The sequence below is a fragment of the Phyllostomus hastatus genome, unplaced genomic scaffold, assembly GCF_019186645.2.
Source record: "Phyllostomus hastatus isolate PE091 unplaced genomic scaffold, TTU_PhHast_1.1 phas_scaffold_21, whole genome shotgun sequence".
NCBI lineage: Eukaryota > Metazoa > Chordata > Mammalia > Chiroptera > Phyllostomidae > Phyllostomus > Phyllostomus hastatus.
In genome coordinates, this window is record NW_025334017.1 from 7828066 (window position 1) to 7850021 (window position 21956).

Below are 21956 nucleotides of genomic sequence, written 5' to 3' on the forward strand. Positions count from 1 at the left end.
TTTTTAGGATTACTAATCTCAGAAAGCATACTTATCAAATCTGTATGTTATATGGCCTTTTAGGCATTGCAGGTACATTTAATGACATTAACAAAATGGAAGAATATTTCTGTTGGCTTGCATAATGGAAAGAAAATGAGAAGATGATATTTTTTTTAATCAACCTCCAAAGCACAGGATGAGGGAATTACATTTATCAACATTAACATGTAAATAGCCAGATGTACCAGCTGCTCACGGTTTGTATGGGGCCCACTGTGACTCTGGCCCTAAAGACAGCAAACACGGTCTTAGCTCTGTGGGTACGCAGTGCTCAAGGGACCAGAACTGCCCACCGAGTAGTCCTTATCTGGAGGATATGGCTCGCTTCCGGGCTGTGTGTTTCAAGATAGACCCTAATAAACTAGAATTTTTTTCATCTGAGGAGACTGAAAACCATGTCTGAGAAGCTATTGAAACCACTGGGGATATTAGACTTGAAACAATTAAGTATGATGATTGTATTCAAACACAAGAAAAATAATTTTATTTACTCATTGCTCATCCAAAAAGCAGAGCTAACGAAAAAATATGAGCCAGAACCTATTTGTCCCATTCAACATGCTCTTAGATAGTTCCTCTCTATTTTCAGACTTTCTGTTTCAGCTTAGTGGAAGTGGTGTTCTCTTCTGCTTTGGATCGAGGCTATGTAGTCCTTGAATGAACAATGACTCGAACACACCTGATCTGAAATATGTAATTCTAGCAATAATCGTTTTATAAATAACTCCATAGGGACAAGGAAGAGGTCTGAGTATTCCCTGAGCCTCATATTATTTCCCATTTTATCTCTCAAAATGCAACATTATTATATTTCTTCTGTCCTACTTAGTTGTGCATCTGAGGCTGTGTGCACAAGCCTGGTCCAGATGCCTTTATATAGGAAGGCAGCAATGGGATTGTAAAAAAGACTTTATTTCACTACTGTTGGAGCAGGCTGCTCCGCTTTAGATGGGCAGTTAAAGCTGGGGACATTGAAACAAGGGATGGATTCAGGAAAGTTAATGCCTAGGTTTGGGCAAAAACCTAAGTGGATAAGTAAAGATTAGAACTGAGCATAGATGTCAGAGAAGACAGACTATACTTTGTTCAACCGGTAAAAATCAGTGCACACTTAGTGGGTAAAGCTGAGTGTAAACAAAACATTTAGGGAAAGCAGAGGAAAAGATGAAGCTTTAGGAAAGGTGTGATTGGAAAAGCAGAGGCTGAAATTTGGTGTGGGTACCAACATTAAAGCTATATATGTGATTGGAATAGGCCCTGGGTCCCAACAGGATCAAACATACAAGAAAACTGGCTGAGTTTACCTAGGGAGAGAAAGTAGGCTCAGTGACGAGGTCAGTGAAGTTCCTGCCATTCTTTTGAGCATGAGTTGAAGAGAATGTGACTCTCAGAAGATGACTGTTCAGCCCACCCCAGTTCCGAAGAGTGAAGCCGGATCTATCTGGTGAATGTGTGTCCCAGGCCTCCTTCCCTCTTCTCCCAGGACCTGAAGAGACACTAACCCTCCATGTTCTTACTTCCTTGAGGTTTGGAGTTATGTTCTGACATGGGAACAACCTTTCTTGACATATTAACATTTACATGTAATTTGGTGTGAACAAAACATGTTGCCTTATGCACCTCCTGTGCGGAGCTGGCAGATAAGTAAAGCGGTACAGCCACTGTGGAAAACGATACGGCACTTCCTCAAAAAACTTAAACACCACATTGCTACATAGCAATTCCACTCCTGGATATATAGCAAAAGAATGGAAAGCATCCTATCAAAGAGATATTTAAACACCTGTGTTCATAGCAACATTATGCACAATAGTCAAAAGATGGGAACAACCCAAACGTTCATTGATTGATGAATGGATAAACAAGTGTGACATATAAATACAATGGAATGTTATTAAATACCTTTTAAAGAAGAATGAAATTCTGGTAATTGCTGCAACATGGATGAATATTGAAATACTAAATGAAATATGTTATATACAAAAGGAAAAAATATCATATGATTCAACTTATATGTAAGGATACCTAGAGTAGTCAAATTCACAGAGGCAGAAAAGAAGGTACAATGTTGGTTTCCAAGAGCTGAGTGGAGAGGGGAGAACAGGAGGTTACTGTTCAGTGGGTGCAGAGTTTCCATTTGGGAAAATGAAAAGTTCTGGAGACGGACAGTGGTAATAGTTACAAACAATGTGATTGTATTTTATGATGCTTAGCTGCACACTTATAAATGGTAAATTTTATGTCTGTATGTATTTTGTTTCTTTTATTTAAAGACTTTATATTTAGGGAGCAGTTTTAGATTTACAACAAAACTGAGAAGAGAATATAGAAATTTCCCGTGTATCCCCTGCCCCCACACATGCATAGCTTCACCCATCATCAACAGTACTCATCACGATGGTGCATTTTTCTTTTTACCAAGGATAAACCTATGCCAACACATCATTATCACCCAGAGTCTATAGTTTACCTGTCAGTTCACTCTTGGTGTTGTATACTGTGTGGGCTTGGACAAATGTATAGTGACATGTATCTGTTCTTATAATATACAGAGTATTTGTACTCTAAAAATCTTACCTGCCCTGACAATTCATCTCTCTACCCCTACCCTGGGAAACCACTAATCTTTTCATTGTCTCCATAGTTTTGCCTTTCCCAGAGTGCCATATATTTGGAATCATACAGCACATATCAAGCCTTTTCAGATTGGCTTTTTTTTCTCACTTCACAATATGCATTTAAGTTTTCTCCATGTCTTTTTATGGCTTGATAGCTCATTTCTTCCTAGCACTGCATATATCATGTATATTTTAATCATAATAAAAATATCAAAACATGTTGCTTTAGAGAATAGTGAGCTTTTCATCACTGACAGTGATCAAGCAGAGGCAAGATATATAGATATATAGATAGAGACAGATTTAGTGGCAAATAGAGTTTTTTGAGAAATACCTTTTATTTAGAGATACTAGAAGGAGAACCTGAGCTCAGTCACTCACTAGCTGTATGTCTTTGGGCAAGCTAGAACTTCTCCCTCCCAAGGTATCTGATTTGTAAAATATAAACTATAGTTCCTAAATTAAAGAGATGTGAGAGAAACCAAATAATATGATACACATGAGATTTCCCAGAATAGTTTTTGTGGTTTACCAAATACCTGTTAAATATTCATTTCTATTGAACTTAACATAATGGAAATTACCTTTCAACTCTTCAGAAGAGACACATCATCAAAAAGTAATGATGTATTTACTGTGAAATATTATGTGGATATTGTGTACAAGCATGGAAGAAGCAGGGTTGCAGAAGTCATGTTTCAGGATGGAGACAGGGATCTTCCTCATGGGCTGGGTCAGTACATGCAATGGATGAATAAATAAGGATGAAGTTGGGTTGGTCAAAGACCAGGCATGAAAACTGGAGACACTTACCAGACAGGGTAATGGACCAGAACCACAGAATAATCTAAGAATTGGAGAGAGGACATATTAGGAAGAGAGAATTATGCTACTGGGATAAGTCGGACTTCTTACCAGAGTTGGGATGTTTAGGGAAGGTGGGTAAGGGTGGAACTGTAGGTGCTGAGATATCTCTATTTCATACCTTCATGCTGCCAAGCTCCAGCTCTGGTTTCTCACCTCCTCATCTGCACCCACTCTCCTCTCGTTGCTCTAATCAAGATCTTCTCTAAAGCCTTTCCAACAGCCGGATAGAAATACCACCTCCCTTTAGCAATCTACACATATTTCTCTTATAACACTTAGACCACTTATGCACTTATGCTGATTCTGATCTATTTATCGAACTCAAAGGGCTTTGTAGAAAGAGGTAACATCTTCTCTGCCTCCACAGGGGCTAGGAAATAGATGAATGAACTAACAAAGATGAGCAGAAAAGAAGGCTGAGAAATGCGCAAGCCAGTCAGATGCTCTGAAGGAGCCTTTGACGGAAAAGGATGAAGCTGCGCATCATCTTCTTCAATGGCCTAACCCTTCATTCCGCCCCAAATGTTAAAGATAACTGACATTTGATCTAGGTCTTGAAGAAGAAGATAGAAAACAGCTGTTTTTTCTCTCACACTGCCTAAATCTTAACTGAACTCCCAGGTGCCATGAGGACATCATATGTCACCTTCCTAGGGAACAGGCCTTTCTCCTGTCTGCACTGGAGGTAGATGCCTCAGGTCCCCAAAGACTCCATTCATCTTAGCTGCATTCTCAGCACTTTCCTTCCAAGGCAGTGGCTCCCATAGGATAGGTTCCATGTTAGTAATTGTGGATGGAATGAATTAATGATAAAAATCTCAAGGATTTAGACCTTTACCAACAGCCAGTACATAATAATAACAACTCTATTCTAGCTTCAAGGACTGAGACTTCCGACCTCAGAACTGTGAGGCAGATTGATGATTTGGGGTTCTCCACCATGAGGAAGAATAAGAGTCTATCTATTTTCTTACGACTTGATCAGCATTGAGATCAGATCAACAGCCTAATCCCTGGATGCAGTATAGTCTGTCTCGTTAGGATGAACACCACAAAACTACTTCAGTGTGCAGCCCAGTCCAGTCCAGGTAACCCTGTGGCATCAAGCCTAGGAGATCTCAGACAAGTGTTAATGGTGCACTGGCATAGACCCTCAGGCAAATGTCTGCTTTAAAAAGGGAGAGGAGAGTCAACCCTATGACAGGGTTAGTTTAAGTATAGTTTAATAGTTTCTATGTGCATTCTTAGTAAGAAGAAATAGCCCAGGGATTTTAATGCAATTAGAATTTAAATTCTTCTTTCTGCAGAGAAATGAGTTTTCATTAGCACTACTGATCTGAAATGGTTTCAGAAATCCCCAGGCTGCCAAAGCATATATTTGATGCACAGCCAGGATTCTGCACAACTTGCAGACTTGTATTTAGTCATTTAATATCCATGTATTCATTCATTCAGCTGTTATTCAAAAATTTTTGTTAATGTCTGAATGGTATATTTTCTGTTTCTGAGGAAGTTAAAGCTATAGGGTATAACAGTACATTACAGACTCTGCTATTTTATTGGGCCCTTTCTGAAGGCAGTAATCTTGTTTTATTAATTTTTATATCATAACTTTGTGACAGTTTCTGGAACATAATAGCAATTCAATAAATACTTATTAATGAATGAATAAATTTCCTACTCCTATAGAGAAATGCTTGCCAAATGTGAGTGAATACTTTTTCTTATCAAATGTGGAAAGTAACATTTCTTGTGTCTAACATCATTGGAATTGAAACAGCCACAAAGACAAAATTTAGATATGCAAATAGACTAACTGGTTTAATATTTCATAGGAATGGTGTTAATAGACATTTTCAGGTGCTGTAGAATCTTCAAAACTAAAGCTACAATTGAATGACTTCTTAAAGGAAGTGAGTGAGCATGAGGGATTTGAGAGGAGATTGGTTACAACTCCATCCAATACATTTAAGGGCTGAAGTTTTAACTGAATAAAGCCAGTTGTCAGGTCCTTGATTTTTATTTTTTTTAGTGAGGAAACAAAACTCATAGCGTTTGATGTGGAATTTTTTGGGAAAGTCAACTTTAAGAATTTTTAAATAATAAAAGAATAGGCACTATTTTTGCCAAGGTTTTTCATAATCCTAATATAAATTATGTGTACTGACCAAGCCAGAAGGAGGACTAATGATCATATAGCCCCCAGCTTTTTTTTCTAGATAAGCAAAGAAGAGAATGCAGAAAATTTCACAAATTCTGAAGGGTCTGAGATTTCACCCTACTTGCAAATGAGCAAATTAGCTAGTCACAGTGTCATGGATGCTGGTAGAAGACCCAAGACTTCTGGGTAAGAGGTTAAAGACAGTTCATTATACACAAGAATGATAGTAGCCAGTGCATTAGCATCTGTGCACCCAGAAGCCTGGCCTCAGTTCCCACCAGGGGACACAGAGACTGCTGTGGGACACATCCACGTGCAGTGTGTTGCATTACAGGAGAGACTGCTGGAGAAGAGCCAGCGTTTCAGGGCTCTGAATCTTTTCCAGTGGGCGAAATGCATGCCTGACCTTCCCTCTGCAAGATTTATCTTTATTATATCGGGGAGTAAATATACCTATCCTTTTCTCCAGAGGAAGACACTGTCTCCATCTTCAAAGGCTATTTGCTATCAAACATCTTTGAAGACACCGTCGAGAATAAGTGGCAGTCAGTGCCTCACTGCCAAGGTGTGCAGAAATGTGAGAGACCCATGAAGAATTGTCTCCCAAAGGGGGCGAGTCTCTTGTAGAGGCTGCCCGTGAGCCCGTGGCTCTTTTCTCACCGCCATACTATTTCCCTGCAAACACCTCAAGCCACAGCAGCATTTTTATGACATATAGCTTTTCATTTCCTGGAAACCTTGTTCCTCCCAATTGCAGAAGCAAAGTTTGAATCTTTCATGACAAGATTTAGAATCAGTACTGTATATGTCATTCTTAATTCCACATTAATTCACTGCCTCCCTTGCTTCCAAGGTCGTCCTTGGCTTCCCAATTTCAGCTTTGAGAGGATTTGATCAGTCATCTCCTGAGTCAATGGAAACAGACGTGGCAATGAAAAATGGGGTGGGATCCAAACGTCAAATAAGCCTGAATGGAAGGAAACTCAGCGTGAAGGATGATTCTCTCACTTTCTCAGTAAGAAGAACTACTATTTCGGCCAGTCTAAGCATGAAACTTAGAGATGTAGATGAAAGTCTATGGCTTTTTCATAACATTAATTTATAATTTTAATTACTGATGCATACTTCAAATCAAATATGCAGTTATATGGTATATTAGCAAAACTGCTTTTTCTCACATGAGACAATTTAATTCAAATGCTTTGCATGAATCTTTAACATGTGGAGCCATTTTGGGATTATTGTATGAAGTTTTTTAAGACCATTATTTCTATATTCAAATAAATTCTTTAAAATTCAGTAGTTTTTGTTTGTGTGTATGAGGTTGCTACTATACATTTTATCTTAAGTCATAAATATATAGGAAAGTTCTTTTTAAAACTTTGAGAACAGTAGTGTCCAACAGTGGCAGGTACGCAGACCAAAGAATTCATCTTAAATCCCAGTTCTATTTCTTGGCCCTTCTTTCTGTTGGTTCGTCCAGTGGAGCTCCAGAAGCCTCTCAACTAGGACTGGTTGTGAATGTTTCAAGCTAATGCAATTTCTTCAAAAGACAGTCATACAATTTCTGAACCTTGAGAAATTTTCAAAAAACTTGAATATAGCAGAATTATCTTTTCACTGAGAGATGATTTGAGGGGTGGAGTGGAACCCTCACATTATGATATGTGTAGTATTAGCTGATTTTAGGGAGTGGTTTAAAATGCTGATCCCATTCTTCTCATCATGAAAATAAGAAAAATTATGTATATTGTTTATGCCTTAGAGTTGCTATGAGTTTTGGATAAAATAATGAGTGTAAAAGAACTTTATAAATTGTCATTTACATGTGTTTGCATATTTCCTTATAACGTCTCTTTCCCATTACTCTCTATCTTGGTATTCTCTATCATGTTGGCACATATATTCCCCCAGTCACCTAAATTTCAAATTTGGGAGGTAGATTTGATCTACTCACTTACCACATTAATGGCCAAGTCCTGCCAAATTTTTCTCTTAGATGTCTCTTAGTCTTTCTTCCTCTCTTTTCCCGACTACAACTGCCTCATTCTGACCTTAATCATCTTGTCTTGAGAGACTCCAGGATCACCAAGCCTCTTTCCCACAGCCACCAGAGTGATCTGTCTTACATGCAAATCAAACCATGTCACTCTAAGATTCAAATCTCTAAATGTGTCCCATTTGCCTAAATGTACTTAAAGTATTTAGTACATTTTGTAACACCAAGTTCTATTTAAAAATGTCCTCTTAAAAAAAGAATTTGATAGTAAAAAGGAAACTAGCAATTCTGTAGAGTATATTCAAAATTCTTGGTGCTGAAAAATACTCATTTGTATATTAAAGACTCTTAGAAGTCCTGGAATACAGACATCTCTTTGTTTTTCCAAATAATGTTATATTCCCAAATTATCTGATAATAAAATCCTTTTGACTGGCAAAACATCTGTCAACTGCTCCAAGAAAGGCACATAAGACAATACAGGCCTGTGAACTGAAGCCCAGACCCCTAACCCTGGTTCAGGGCCTGCCCGGTTCCCTCCATCCTCAGCTCTCACCTGTCCTGGTCCCCTTGCCCGCAAACTCGGGTAACTGTCAGCAGAGTTTATAAGAAAAAGAGAGGGGTTTGATTTCCTCAGAAATTAAAGTATGGTCTGCACTCTTAAAATGCTAATAAGTGTATTATTTGTTAGTTCTGTATAGTTATAACTGTTTGTAGATGATAACATATCACCGAGTCTTTTTCTTTGATACATACAGACATCATCAGGCTCTTTGTTCTTTGTAGGTTGCACCTATATTGTAAAAGGCTGGTTAAATACTAGGTTTCTAATTTTCATTGTTTTAAGAGTAAACATATTGAAATACATTATGAATTTATACTATGGAGATAACAAATGAAAAAGCAGCCAGAACACCCCCAGCTTTTCAAGCCTAGGTGTTCAATCTGTGGCACACAAGTGGAAGAAAGGCTGGAATGTGTCATTGCTAGTTTCTCAAGAAAAGTACATATGTTTATAAGATTGAGAGTTGAACTAATTAATATTCTTCTCCTTTTTAAAAAAAGACTCAAAGGACTTGAAGTTAGTAGTTTGATAATTAAGCTGTCCTTTATTTTCAGACAGAAATTAGACATGATTAGGAATGCTGTAGTCCTGGGAGGGTCAATTGTGCATCATTATCACAGACATTTAATGCATTTTAATGGTGGTTGATAAGGTACAAAATGCTATGTAAGCCAAAAGAAGAAGTTTTATTCAATTACATGTTACACATAGATAGAAATGAGCCCATATTTGCATTTTTATGCATTAACTCAAAAAATTAAACACTTTCTTGTAGATGTGAGTAGCAGAACATATAATTTGTGAGAGATGTGCAGTGCTGAGGCCAGCACCTCTTACACAGTGTATCTGAGGATCCTCAGGAGCAAATTGTCCTTACACTGAACATTGAGAAAAAAACTGTCAGCTGCATTTTTGTTGCTGAAGAATCATGCTTTAAGGTATAAGGTCAATTGCTAGTGTAAAAGTTCATTTCACTCATTTTCTCACATTTATTAATAAACATAAAAAATTTACATATCATTATAATATTTGCATCACCCAGATATGGAAGTAGCTTAAGTGACCATCAGTAGATGAGTGGATAAAACAACTATGGGAAATTTCTGCAATGGAATACTACTCGCCATAAAAAAGAAGGAAATTTTACCCTTTGCAACAGTATGGATGGACATGGAAAATATTAAGTGAACTAAGCCAGTCAGAGAAAGATAAATACCATATGATTTATTCACATGTGGAATCTAATGAACAAACTGAAATAACAAGGAAAATGAGGACAGACTTATAGACAGAGAGCAGGATGACAGCTAAGGGAGTTTAGGGGGTGGAGAGATTAAGCAAAAAGGAAAAAGGACTCATGGACATGGACAACAGTCTGGTGATTGTAGTGGGGAGGGGGAGTAAGGGGACTAAATGGTAATGTACATGAATATGTCCATTAAATGACAATAAAAAGTGAACATGAAAAAAACTATCAACAGCATGTTTCCAAGGGCTGTGGCTAGTTGTAGCCATGGGATCTCCAACTGCATATGAGAGCAGCTTGGAGAGACTTTGACAGTTCAGGTCAGTATAATACCTGCAGCTGCCACTCACCTTTCCTATAATATCTCAGGGAAGAAAACTATCAAAAAATAGTGCAAAGACAGTTCCCATGGGAGATTACATTTTGCTAGTTCCCATGTATTTTAGATAACATTTTTACACTTTAAAACTACTTTTTTTAAAAAAGAACTAGGTGTTGGAATGGGAGGAGATCAATAAATATCATTCTTTATTTTCTAGTTATCTGGTTTGGAAACAATTGAGACATAGGCATAGATAGATGGAAATCAAAATATCACTTTTTGTTTTTTTAACTGATAGAAAGAAGGCTATTAGAGCAGGTAGCTCAGCTATATCTGCAGGCAAGTGAAGTGGGCATACTAACGCATCCTGATCCTGAGGCTAGACCGTGGACCCTGCCTCAGAGGGAAGACTTGAATCTGCAGAGCAGAGACACACCCCCGACTTGCTGCCTCTCTCTGGTCCAGGGAAGGAGGACAAACAGAGGCAAGATTCTCCATGCTTCACCCAGTCAAGCGGACTAGTGGCTGCCATGCCCCAACTGCTCACTCCACAACTTCACGCTGTGGAGGGTAGTGAGGGTGAGGCTAGGGCCCACACAAGTCTTCCATCGAACATCTGTGTGTCTGCACATGGCGTCTCCACACACATAGCCTTGTTACTGGTGGAAGTTCCCAAGCAGCTTGTGCTTAACCCCCTGATCATTTAATGTCAAAGAAAATTGCTATCAGAAGAAAACCAGGAAGGATTTTTAAAAATAAAACCGGCATTTTACAATTCAGACCAGGGAATAGCTCTTTCATGATAGGTATTGTGGGCGTAGGAAGGCAGAAATAGTTTATAAACCTCATGATAGTTCTGAACATCAAGGGTCTTTACTGTTCTTTTAACAGATTACAATGCAGGTGCTAACATGTTTAGAATGGGCAGGCACTACTCCAAGAGCTTAACATGCATTAACTTGCTTGATGCAAATTAACTCATATTGAGCCTCAAAACAACACAAGTTTATACTAACATTATTTTTATTTATATCTTCATATTCTGAACAAAGGAATGAGATTCTTATAAGGTTAAATAGTCTGCTGAAAGCCATCCAGTTGGAAAATGGCAGAACGAGGATGAGAGCCAGTCTTTACAGCTGCGCAGAACCCCTGCAAGAAGCTACCTCTCACCAATGTACTATAACCGCTTGTCATCCCTAATAAATTGTGTCCAACTCTAGCAAGTGAGACTGTGACTTGTGGTTATTTAGTATGTTGTAAAGGAAATATAACTAATGCCATTTATTAGAGAGAAGTTTTAGTGTTTGGTTCGATTTCTACAGCATTTTCAGTAAATGGACTTTTTTATATGATTTGATCTTAGGTTTATGGATCATTTGCTCAGCTTTGCCTTTAATGGTTATATTTGGAGTACTTCATGATTTATTTAGTTGTTTACTTGTTTAAGTGTTAGTTTTTTCTCTCCTCCGTGGCATAGTGAACATCATCAGAGAAGTCTTAGCGATGGTAGGAACTCAATAAATATTTGCACAATGATCAAATGAATGAATGAAGTTAAAAGTTATTCATTTAGCCTATAGTGGCCCATTTTCCTCCTCACTACAGTTTTAAACAGAGAATAACTCTTAATAACTCAAACTTTTTAGGGAGATCAGACAAATGAATCATCAAAAATCCTTGTATTACTGTGATCTTATTAAATGCTGTACTTAATGACTCATATTCCTAATACAAGTGTGTGCTCAATGACTCATATTCTGAAAATAAGTACATACTTATTTATTTTTAATTGGTGTAAAGTGAGCAATGAAGAGTTAAGTGTTTAAAAATAAAACATTCTTTTTCCATTCCATGCTGTAACAAACAGGCAGACTTATACATGTTTCTTTCTACCTTTACACTTTGCACATGTGGCTTCCTGTACTTGTAATTTCCACTTCCTAACCTTTAACCTTGTTCATTCCTAGTCTTCTTTCAGGTCTTAGCTTCCGTGTCTCTTCCTCTAGGAGGCATTCCTAGGCCCTCCAAGATGGGCCAAATACACATCCTCTACTACCTGCTCAGGCCCCTTCCATAATGTGCTGTACCTTATTCATTGTTTGGCCTGCTTCCCCTGACTAGACCATCTAGTTTTCAGTGATTCAGATTCTCAGTGCCTAGTGTCAGGTCTGATACAGCAAATAATTTCAAAAATATTGAATGAGTGAATGAGTGAGTGAATGAATGAGCACCAAGGGCTAAGCAAGTAGGCATGCTAAAAGAATTATGCTCAAGTAACAGGACATTAGTTTGGCAAACAGAATCAAAGCAGGAGGCAGGAATCAGAGGGACAAACGTAGAAGGTTCAACATAACTCGAATGGCTGTTACAGTTTCTGACTTTTAAAGAGCTATGCATGTATCTGTCAACTCATGCCAGGTAATTCCCAGCCTTCTATATGAACTCCAGAAGCAGAGAGGATGGAACACAGCACCAGGAAAAATGAGCACAGAGGACTCGTAATGAGGGAGCAGCAGCTGCAGAAAGAGCCCTGTGTGTCTAACTCAGTAAGTGTCCCAGCTGGAAGAAAAAACCCAGAAGGCATTGGAAACTACATGAATGGCAGGCGGGAGAAACCACATGTAGCATCCAGCAAACTCAAGAACAAATATCAGAGACTTTCAGGGTATCAAAGATGTTACTTTATTGGCCAAGTTTAACCTGCGCAGGGGCGAACTCTTAAAGTGTCCAGCGACACAGTGCCCACAAGGAGCTGCAAATGAGAGCCGTGCCGAGCGCTTACAACTACGTTCTTATATATGGGCGGGCAAGCAAGCGTTATACAGAAGCAGACGTGGCAGTTAGCAATTCGCTTACAAAGACCGCGCGCGGGAATTTCAAACCAAGCATTCTTTCATAAGGCGGGAAGGCAGGCTGTTTGTTCATTAACCTAGTAATCTCCTGGCTCTAGCTAGCTAGTTTTCTATTTTCTCATTAAAAACTACAAAGCACTGCTTATCTAGCCTACCCAGGGGAGAGCATCTGCTAGACACGGGATGTTTGCCTTAACTGTACTTTGTCTCTTTTATCATTTCTTTTTAGCTACAATGTGGTTCTTGTCTATTAAGGTTAAATTTAGTTCTTAATTTCCTTGTTCCCAACACCACACAGCAGAAGAGGAACTGTACAGTACAGGGCAAAAAGTGAAGGACACCATAAGGTAGAGTTGCATAGAGGAACAGTGTAGGAAGAGAGCAGGAAGGACATGAATATGAATAAAGACATAGAGAGAGGGCAGTAAAGCTGGGAAAGAAACAGTAGTAACTGGAGTCTGTTCTGAAGACAGCAGGGAAGTGCCCAGCAGCTTGCTTGGTGACCCTGTTTCTATTCATCCCTTGTGATGCCTCTGTGTACACCTGAGGTATCTTCTGGGACTTTTGATTCACTTGATTATGAATCAGCTTGATAATGACCAGGGTCTCATCGCTGGAGGACACCTGGAATGTGCTTTCTCTAGCTTTGTCACCCACTGTTCCCAGTTCCTGTTGCCTGAGCCCTTATAGTGGCAATAGTGGTCAGCTACCTAACTGCCTGTAACTGAGACTATTCAGTGTGTCTCCTCAACACTGTGGGCCTAATGCTGTGTTGTCGCTGTCCTCCTCCTTGAGAAGTTGGCTGAAGCTGCAGCACTGCCTCATCAAAGGAGTATGTCATCGGCTAACAATGTTCTAAGGTACTCCTCAAATGTTAATGATTACTAGTGAGGTAGAGAAGATATATTATTCCAATAGTACAATACAAAACTGAATGTTACATGTGCCTTAACTTGTCAGAGATAGGAGGAATCATTTATGCCTGGAATGATCAAAGACAGGTGCCAAGGATTAAAGACAATTATTTTGTGTCTGTCCCACAGTCTCAGCCCTGGGCAAGCCAACATTTATCAAAAATTCTTTTGATGAATGTACTATCTCAAAAACTAGTTCTTTTTGAAAGAAAGAGATGGTTTCTTTTTCAAGCAGAAGAAATGAATTGCTAGTTTGAAATTAGAAAGGTGTTTAATCAGTTCTCATTCTCTTTCTATTTTCAATACAGATTAGATACAATAATAAAAAAACCTACAAAGAATAATGCATTGAACCATAATGGGGAAGAGTTAGCCAGAGGATATTTCTCTTTGATTTTCTTTCTCTGTAGAGGTTTCTGTGAGAGTAAAATTGTTCGAGTATCCTTTTCTTTAAAACCCATTGGAGGATAAAGAAAAGTGGATGTTTATTATGCATGTTAATGAGTGGAGGAATAGTTTTCTATATGTGCTCTGTTGTAGTTCCATTAAATGAAAGCACTAAAACACATTAAGGCATTACTTAATGCGTATGTTAATAGATCTAAGCCTATTAACATACAAAAAGTCAATTAGCAAATCAAGGCTTAAAGCAATGCCTTAAAGGTGATTGTAAAACTTGTGTAAAAGATTTTTCCCAACTCATTCAACTTCTCTAACTTAACATTTATAAAATTACAGAATATGTCATTAAGACTTTAGCAAAGCCAGTGGTCTTCTTAACTATATTTATCTGCTCTGCACATAGATCCTTGTAATTTTAGACATTGAAGGGAACCCTCAGTTTAGATTTTACTTATTTTTAAAGGTAGCAGCTTGCATGACAGACTCCATTTTCACACGGCGTCTTCTCTCTTCCTTAGAGTTTCAAAAATCATTACGGGAAATTCTATGCTTCTTTTCTTTCCATTCTAATCAGTTTTATTATCTATGGGGCATTTCAATTACAGAGTTCACTTAAGGTTTTCCCACTTCAATCAATTAAAATATACCTGTGTTAAAAACCTTTATTTGCAGAATCGTTATCCAGGCTGACCTTCAAGACAAATCTGTAGACCTCTAGAGCTTAAAGGTGATTTATTAAAAGATCAGATCCAACAAAGAACTGATTTGTAACTCCCTATATAAAAATATTAGAGGGTGAAGAATCAAATAGATGACATCTAAAAATTGGTCAAACTCTAGAAATTTTGTTTTTCAAACCACCTTCCTTCATTTTATAATTAAAATGGATGTTTAAATTAAAAGTATGTGATCTTATGGTAGTGCATTGTTATTATTTTGATATAGTTCAAGCATATAGAAGAGTGTAGGGAAAAGCCCCTGACACCTGTTTCTCTCACCTGTGCCTCTCCCAGGTGTGCTCCACATGGCAGCCTTCGGTGTTCGTTTTCCCCGGCAGTCATTTAATACTTTGTATCGACGGACCCATGAACAATATAGTTTTGTTTTACATATTTAAGCTTTATTTAAATATTAGTACATAAAATTTAAGTATGTGTAGTACATACCATTACTGCATTTTCAGCTGGATTTTGAGTTTACCCATTGTGATCCATGAAGTTCTAGTTCACTTTTTATATGCTATCCTACATAGAAGAATGGGCATTTATGTTGTTCCCAAGTTTATTCTTACATGCTCTGTTGCAGTGAGTGCATATCCTTATACACATCCTATAAGTATTTCTTTAATTTCATAGAAGCGAAGTAGATAAATTACAGCATAGGTACAAACTGTCAGATTTAACCAGTCCTAGTGGCACAGTTTGCATTCCTTCCTCCAGGAAACCAGGGCATGCATCGCTATACCATCACGCAGTACTTTATGACTATAAATTTTTGCCTGTATTTTGAATATGAAGTGGTATCTCATTGTTGATTTAATTTGCATTTAGCTGAGTAGTATGAGCTTGAGCACCTGGATATTTGCTTTATGTATTTTTCAAAAACATATAATTAAAGTGTACTCATTTAAAAATTGGTAGAAGAAAACCCAGGAAGGAAGAGCTTGCCTGTAGGTTTAATATTTATAAATAACTGCTCTTAGTATTTTGCATTTTAATGATTGTCCTTGCCATCTTATTTTTCTTTGAACATCGTTATTCATGCTTATGAACAACATGATGTGTTATGGATAACACATCATGTATTGATTTTAAACAGAATTAATTCAGTAACATTCACATGTTCTGTGTGGAAGATAAGATGTTACAAAATGTTTGTTTCAGGATGAATTATTATCCCTCACTATAAAAGAAAAATGGCATATGCCATTTAGTAGACTTCAGATTTGAACACAAATGATTTCTTAAGTACTGACAGTGTTGATTGCTGTGACAGTCTGGCTCTTGTGAAAGGAGAAAAAGCAGCTTTTTGATTAGCAATTCTCCTAGCACCTTGTTCAGTGTCATTTAGTTAAGGGACATTGCTAAGACTGGAACATTGAACACTATCTATTGTATTAAACAATAATTAAAATTGCAAAACATTCTATTTGAACAATGAACAAGAATGTAGTTAAGAAACTCATTTCCTGGGTGTGGGTGTGGAGCAGGTCCAGGGGAAGCTACAGGAATTCTGCAGAGACCAGCTACCCCTGCTGAACAAAACATGGCTGAGTTGTTCCCTTTCAGTATCAACCCCAGTAAAGGCAGCTTCACCATTCTAGCCTTATCTGAGTTCTAAGTAGTGAATTTGTTTCTCTTCAAGATTGGCTGCAGTAAACCTTAGGGAACATCTGTACACAGGAGCACGTAAATGGGGTATGTCCTGAGGAATAGCATACCTTGCTTTACCCTTGTGTTGCTTTAACACACCGATAACAATGGTGCAGACATCTTGCATGCCATCTTATCCACAAAGAGCTGTCAACATTATGCTTCTGTTCTCTTGACTTTAATGTCCCAGAAAGCCAAATCCAGACACAATTTTGTCATTGTTGTTGTTCCTATTTTGAAGGCAGCCTGCTTCTTAATTCTCTCCCTCCCTCTCTCCTTCCTCTTTCTCTCTCTCCTTGCCTCCTCTTCCTATCTGCCTTTGATTTTATTTACTTACTTTTACTTTGCTTGTCATTTCGCAATCCATCTACATATAGGTGGCATTCTTCTGTTTTCCAACAAGGATGAAATTAATACTTTTATGTGTAGTCAGAACATTTTTTAAATTTCTTAAATAAAAATTTAGTTTCATTTTCTTTTATTATGACCTCTACTTCAGTTAATGCTTTTTCCTCAGGGACAATGCAACCCCATCGGTCAGCTCACTGTGTCTGCTCGCCATACTTATCACAATTTTCTTGTTTCCATTACCTTTGGCTTCTCTTCTGAATTCTGGGAGGGCTTTCAATGTGCTCCAGGCTCCTGATTTTATTTTTTGCAATGTACATTCTGCAACTTGATCTTTTGTTCTCCAACGTGGATTTTAATTTTGCTTCTGCTTTTTGTAGTAACTGTAACACTTGAATTCATTCCTTATGTCACATATCTCCATTTTATTGCTTGCTGTTGTCGTCAATTTCAGCCTACTCTGCTTTCTCTGCACCAGTAAGAATGCTGAAGAAGTTTAGGACATTTCCTCCTGATTTCTATGGTAAATCACCTTCAGTGACTTCCCCCCACTTCGGTTCTTGCAGACCAGGCTCTCCTTCACTTCTTTGACAAGATGTTATCAAAATCTCATTGCTCTTCTGTTTTACTTTTTCCCTATTTTCTAGTTTGATGCCAGACACATGTGTCAGTGGTATAACTTAGTCTTGATTTAACCAATCATCACAAAATGGCTTAATTTTAATTGGATTTTCTTGAATTGAAAAATGCCATATTGATTAGCTCTGGGACCCAGGGGATTATAACAAGGAGTTTATAAAGACTGTAGATAAGTCTTTTGCCTCTATGTATATGAGCATTTGCTTAAATATGAAAAAGAAAAAAATATATTTTAGGTATATATACATATATTTATTTAAACAAATATTTAGTTATATACACAAGACACATTATTAATTTTTGCTACTATTTCTCTAAAAGCATGAGTAGCATATTGTTTTCTCTTAATGGTTTTCTTTTTTCAATGGGTTGAGGATTAGTTCATTATTTTTCTCTGAACTTTGTATTACTGTGTTTCCATTGCATGTTTTAACAAAATATGTGGTTTTCTGCTTGAAGGAAGAGAAAGTTGTCATTAGATGAATGAGTATCTTTAGATATTTATCTGGGTGTGGATATTCACACCACACATTTTGTTTCAATATTAAATAGCTGAAGCAATAGATGTTATTTAAGAAGGATGCATTTCCTTATAGTTTTAATAGATATAAATTAAGTTTTATATGCTTGTTCATATCATTTATTTAGGAGTGTAAACATTCTTATATCTGCTATAGCACAAGTGAATTCTGCAAAGCAATTTAGCAAAACATTTCATAAAAACTGCAGAATTCATGCACTCCCTTTGACTAAGAAATTTGGCTTCTAGAAAATTAAGAAAATAACTCCAAGTTGTTCTAAAATATCACTAGAATGTGAGTCAGGGTGGAACTTATTATGATAGTTCAATGCCGGGATGTGTGTGAGGTACTGAGTGTCTTCCCAGATATTATCCCTTTTTGGTCTGGAAAAATAGAGGTTACTCTAAAGGACTGTCAAATTTTAGATGAATTTTGAAAAATAAAGTTTTATGTTGAATGTTCTATCCTTAAATAATAAAATATGGATAATAAAATTTTCAAATTTTCTGTACTTTTAAGATTTCTACACAAAATTTTCCTATTTTATTTTCAAAGTCAATGTGATTTCGTAAGAATTTATAGAATTCTTAGAGTAAATATGAGAAATCTTGCCTACCTACAAGATTTTTAGGGTCCCTTTATTCCCATTGAGAGGAGAGATCATCCTACATTGTTTTGCTCCCATGTCTCATTGTGTTCTGCCAGTCTGGAAACTTAGAACCCTTCTAGAGCAATCTTTTGGATGAATTATTTCAGATTTACAGTTTAGTTTCCAGGCAGCCTTTTACAGTTTTGAAATAATGGCTCATTTTATGTAAGGTTGCAAGGCAAGCAAAGCAAATAAAAAACAAGTCAGTATATGTTGCATTGCACTGAGGAAATGAGTTGTCATTAATTGCAAGCTTCCAGCTACAGAGTCACTTTCTTATCACAAAGGTATGCATTGTCACTTCAATAATTTGTTGACTTGACCCCTACTGCCCTCTGTAGAAATTATACTTCTTGACTGCAGAAGCCAACATTAAGATACAGCACTCAAAATGAGAAAGGTATTATTGGTCATCTTTGGAATAAAATCACTTTTGACTAGTGCTATTCACAAATATTCCACCTAAAATATTTTCACTACTAGAACACAGACCATTTGTGGAGTCTAATTCATTAGTATTGGCAACTGCAGCCTAACTCTAGTTAGCCTAAACTGACAGATGAAGTTGAGTTGTGCTTTGGTTTCCCCAGGAATAGGGCAATACTTCTGGTGCCTGAGAGTTCAGGAGTTCAGGCTAGAAAGGATTGTTTAGCAGTTTTAAGCAAAATAAAGAGTGTTCCTTCCCACTGCCTCCCTTAACCCAAGATGCTATTGTTTTTCCTTTTTTTCATTGTTGTTCACGTATATTTGTCTCCATTCCATCCCCCACCCCACCTACCTCCACCTCCCATCCTTAATCCTACCCTCCTTTGGCTTTGTCCATGGGTCCCTTACACATGTTCCTTGACAACCCTTCCCCTTCTTTCTCCCATTATCCCCCTCCCCCATCCCTTCTGGCTTCTGTCAGTTTGTTCTTTTTTTCAGTGTCTCTGGTCATATTTTGCTTGCTCATTTATTGTGTTGATTAAGTTCCCCTTATAGGTGAGACCATATGGTATTTGTCTTTCACTACCTGGCTTATTTCACTTAGCATAATGCTCTCCAGTTCCATCCATGCTGTTGGGAAGGGTGGGAGTTTCTTCTTTTCTTTCTGCTGTGTAGTATTCCATTGTGTAAATGTACCACAGTTTTCTGATCCCCTCATTTTCTGATGGGCACTTAAGTTGCCTCCAACACTTGGCAATTGTAAATTGTGCTGCTATGAATATTGGGATGCATAGGTTCTTTTGAATTGGTTTTTCAGGAGTTTTAGGGTATAATCCCGGTAGTGGAATTGCTGGGTCAAAAGGCAGTTCCATTTTTAGTGTTTGAGGAAAAACTGTTTCCCACAGTGGCTGCACCAGTCTGCATTCCCACCAACAGTGCACTAGGGTTCCCTTTTCTCTACAACCTTGCCAGCATTTGCTGTTTGTTGATTTATTAATGATAGCCATTCTGACTGGTGTGAAGTGGTATCTCATTGTGGTTTTAATTTGCATCTCTCTAATGGCTAGTGGTGATGAGCATCCTTTCATATGTCTCTGGCCTCTTTGTATGTCCTCCCTGGAGAAGTGTCTGTTCAGGTCTTTTGCCCATTTTTTAATGGGGTTGTCTGTCTTTCTGAAGTAGAGCTGTGTGAGTTCTTTATATATTTTGGAGATCAAACCTTTGTCTGAAGTATCATTGGCAAATATATTTTCCCATATGGTTGGTTTCCTTTTCATTTTGCTGATATTTTCTTTAGCTGTGCAAAAGCTTTTTATTTTGATGAACTCCCATTTGTTCATCATTTATTCTTCCTCTATGTCCCTTGCTCTAAGGGGACTTATCAGTGAAAATAGTGCTGCATGGAATATCAGAGATTTTTCTATGTTTTCCTCTAGGACTTTTATGGTATCATGACTTATATTTAAGTCTTTTATCCATCCTGAGTTTATTTTTGTGTGTGGTGTAAGTTGGTGGTTGAGTTTCATTTTTTTTTCGTGTAGCTGTCCAGATCTCCCAACACCATTTGTTGAAGAGGCTATTTTTACTCTATTTTATGCTTCTTCCCCCTTTGTTGAATATTAATTGACCCTAGAGACATGGGTTTATTTCTGGGCTCTCTGTTCCACCTTTATTAAACTTTACTCAGCTGTCATTGTTATTGATCCTACTGTGGTTTTTTTGCTGCTAGTTTTTCACTGGGAGTTTGAACTATGGATGGAGGACTTCTCAGTGGCAAATTACACACTGATGCAGTCAGCTTCCAAGGTTTTACTTTATAGCTTCAGTTTTGACTAGTAAGGAAATTTTGGCAAATTAAGCCATCCTAGAGGTAGGAATGGGAAGTAGGACTAGAGAGCTGAAGAGAGTCTGGCAAAGCTCGAGTTAGTGGAAACTCAAGCAAATGTGTGTTGAAATGAAAGTGTTAACCTATCTTTAGTCAGCAATGGTACAGCATTACTATCTGCTTACTGATTTATGTGGAATGGGTTGAGCATTAGAACACAGGACATTGACCATCACAAAACATAATCACCACCAGCACCCACATGCACATGAAGAGAGCTGCACAGTTTTGTGGCAGCATTTGTACAATTTTTGCTCCCTTTCTGTGGGTTGTTAGTCCTTTAAGTATTCCATTTTCAGTGTTTCTTACGTGTAAATACCCTGTTCTCCACACCCCATTTTAAATATTCCATACTCCTTTAACCAAGATACATTATTTGAAACAATTGATGATTCTCAATGTTGAATTCAAAGTCGGTCTTACATGTTTTAAATTAACCAAACAGGCTTTTTCACCCACCAGCTGCTTGATCAGAAGTGAGTCATTTCAGCTGAGATTAAAATGGCTCACCAGCAACACTGGTCGGTGTGATCCGGCCTGTGTCCCTCAGGCGCCGTGAAGATCAATTGTATCGGGTTTGCGAACGCTGTGAAGTACAGTGCAAATACTGTGTGTAAGCACTGATAAGTGCTGCTGCTTTTGCCTTTGAAAACGTGTTTGAAACCCACAGCTGGCACGCCCTGAAAAAGAGCAGGTGTGAGCCGCACGCCATCACAATGACCCCCGGCCGTGTGCCGTGGCGAGAACTCAAACTTGGGGGTCAGGGTGATTCAGACACTCTCCGGGCCACTTAGCAGCCTTGAGCCCACACGTCCTTTATCCTGCCATTCTGATCTCCCTTCGTTTTTTGATCCTTAGAATAGATAATAGTGCTCGGTTCAGGAATGTTAAAAGTCAGCGCTCCTACCTGATTTACGCATTAAAAAGCCTAAGGGTAGAATTTCAGAAGCAAAATCTATCCAGAACGTATTCAACTGCCTGGACAAGCTACTTGGAATGTAGATGAACAGTTTCAGAAAGAGTTTTTTATAGTGTTAAAAGGCTTAACTCAATAAAAAAGTAAAAATAAATAAATAAGATTAGAAGAAATTATCACTCTCAGTGACCAAAAAACTCATTGAGCTA

The 21956-nt window shown here is 37.8% G+C and overlaps 1 protein-coding gene and 1 non-coding gene across 2 annotated transcripts in view; both read left to right on the plus strand.

Annotated features, from left to right (window-relative positions):
• The window catches only part of NKAIN3 (sodium/potassium transporting ATPase interacting 3), a 535660-nt gene that overhangs the window by 88218 nt on the left and 425486 nt on the right, over positions 1 to 21956 (plus strand). The gene's annotated exons all lie outside the window — the stretch shown is intronic.
• Positions 9731 to 9861, plus strand: LOC123833435. The gene has a single exon (XR_006788265.1). It is a non-coding gene; the product is annotated as a small nucleolar RNA SNORA44 (small nucleolar RNA).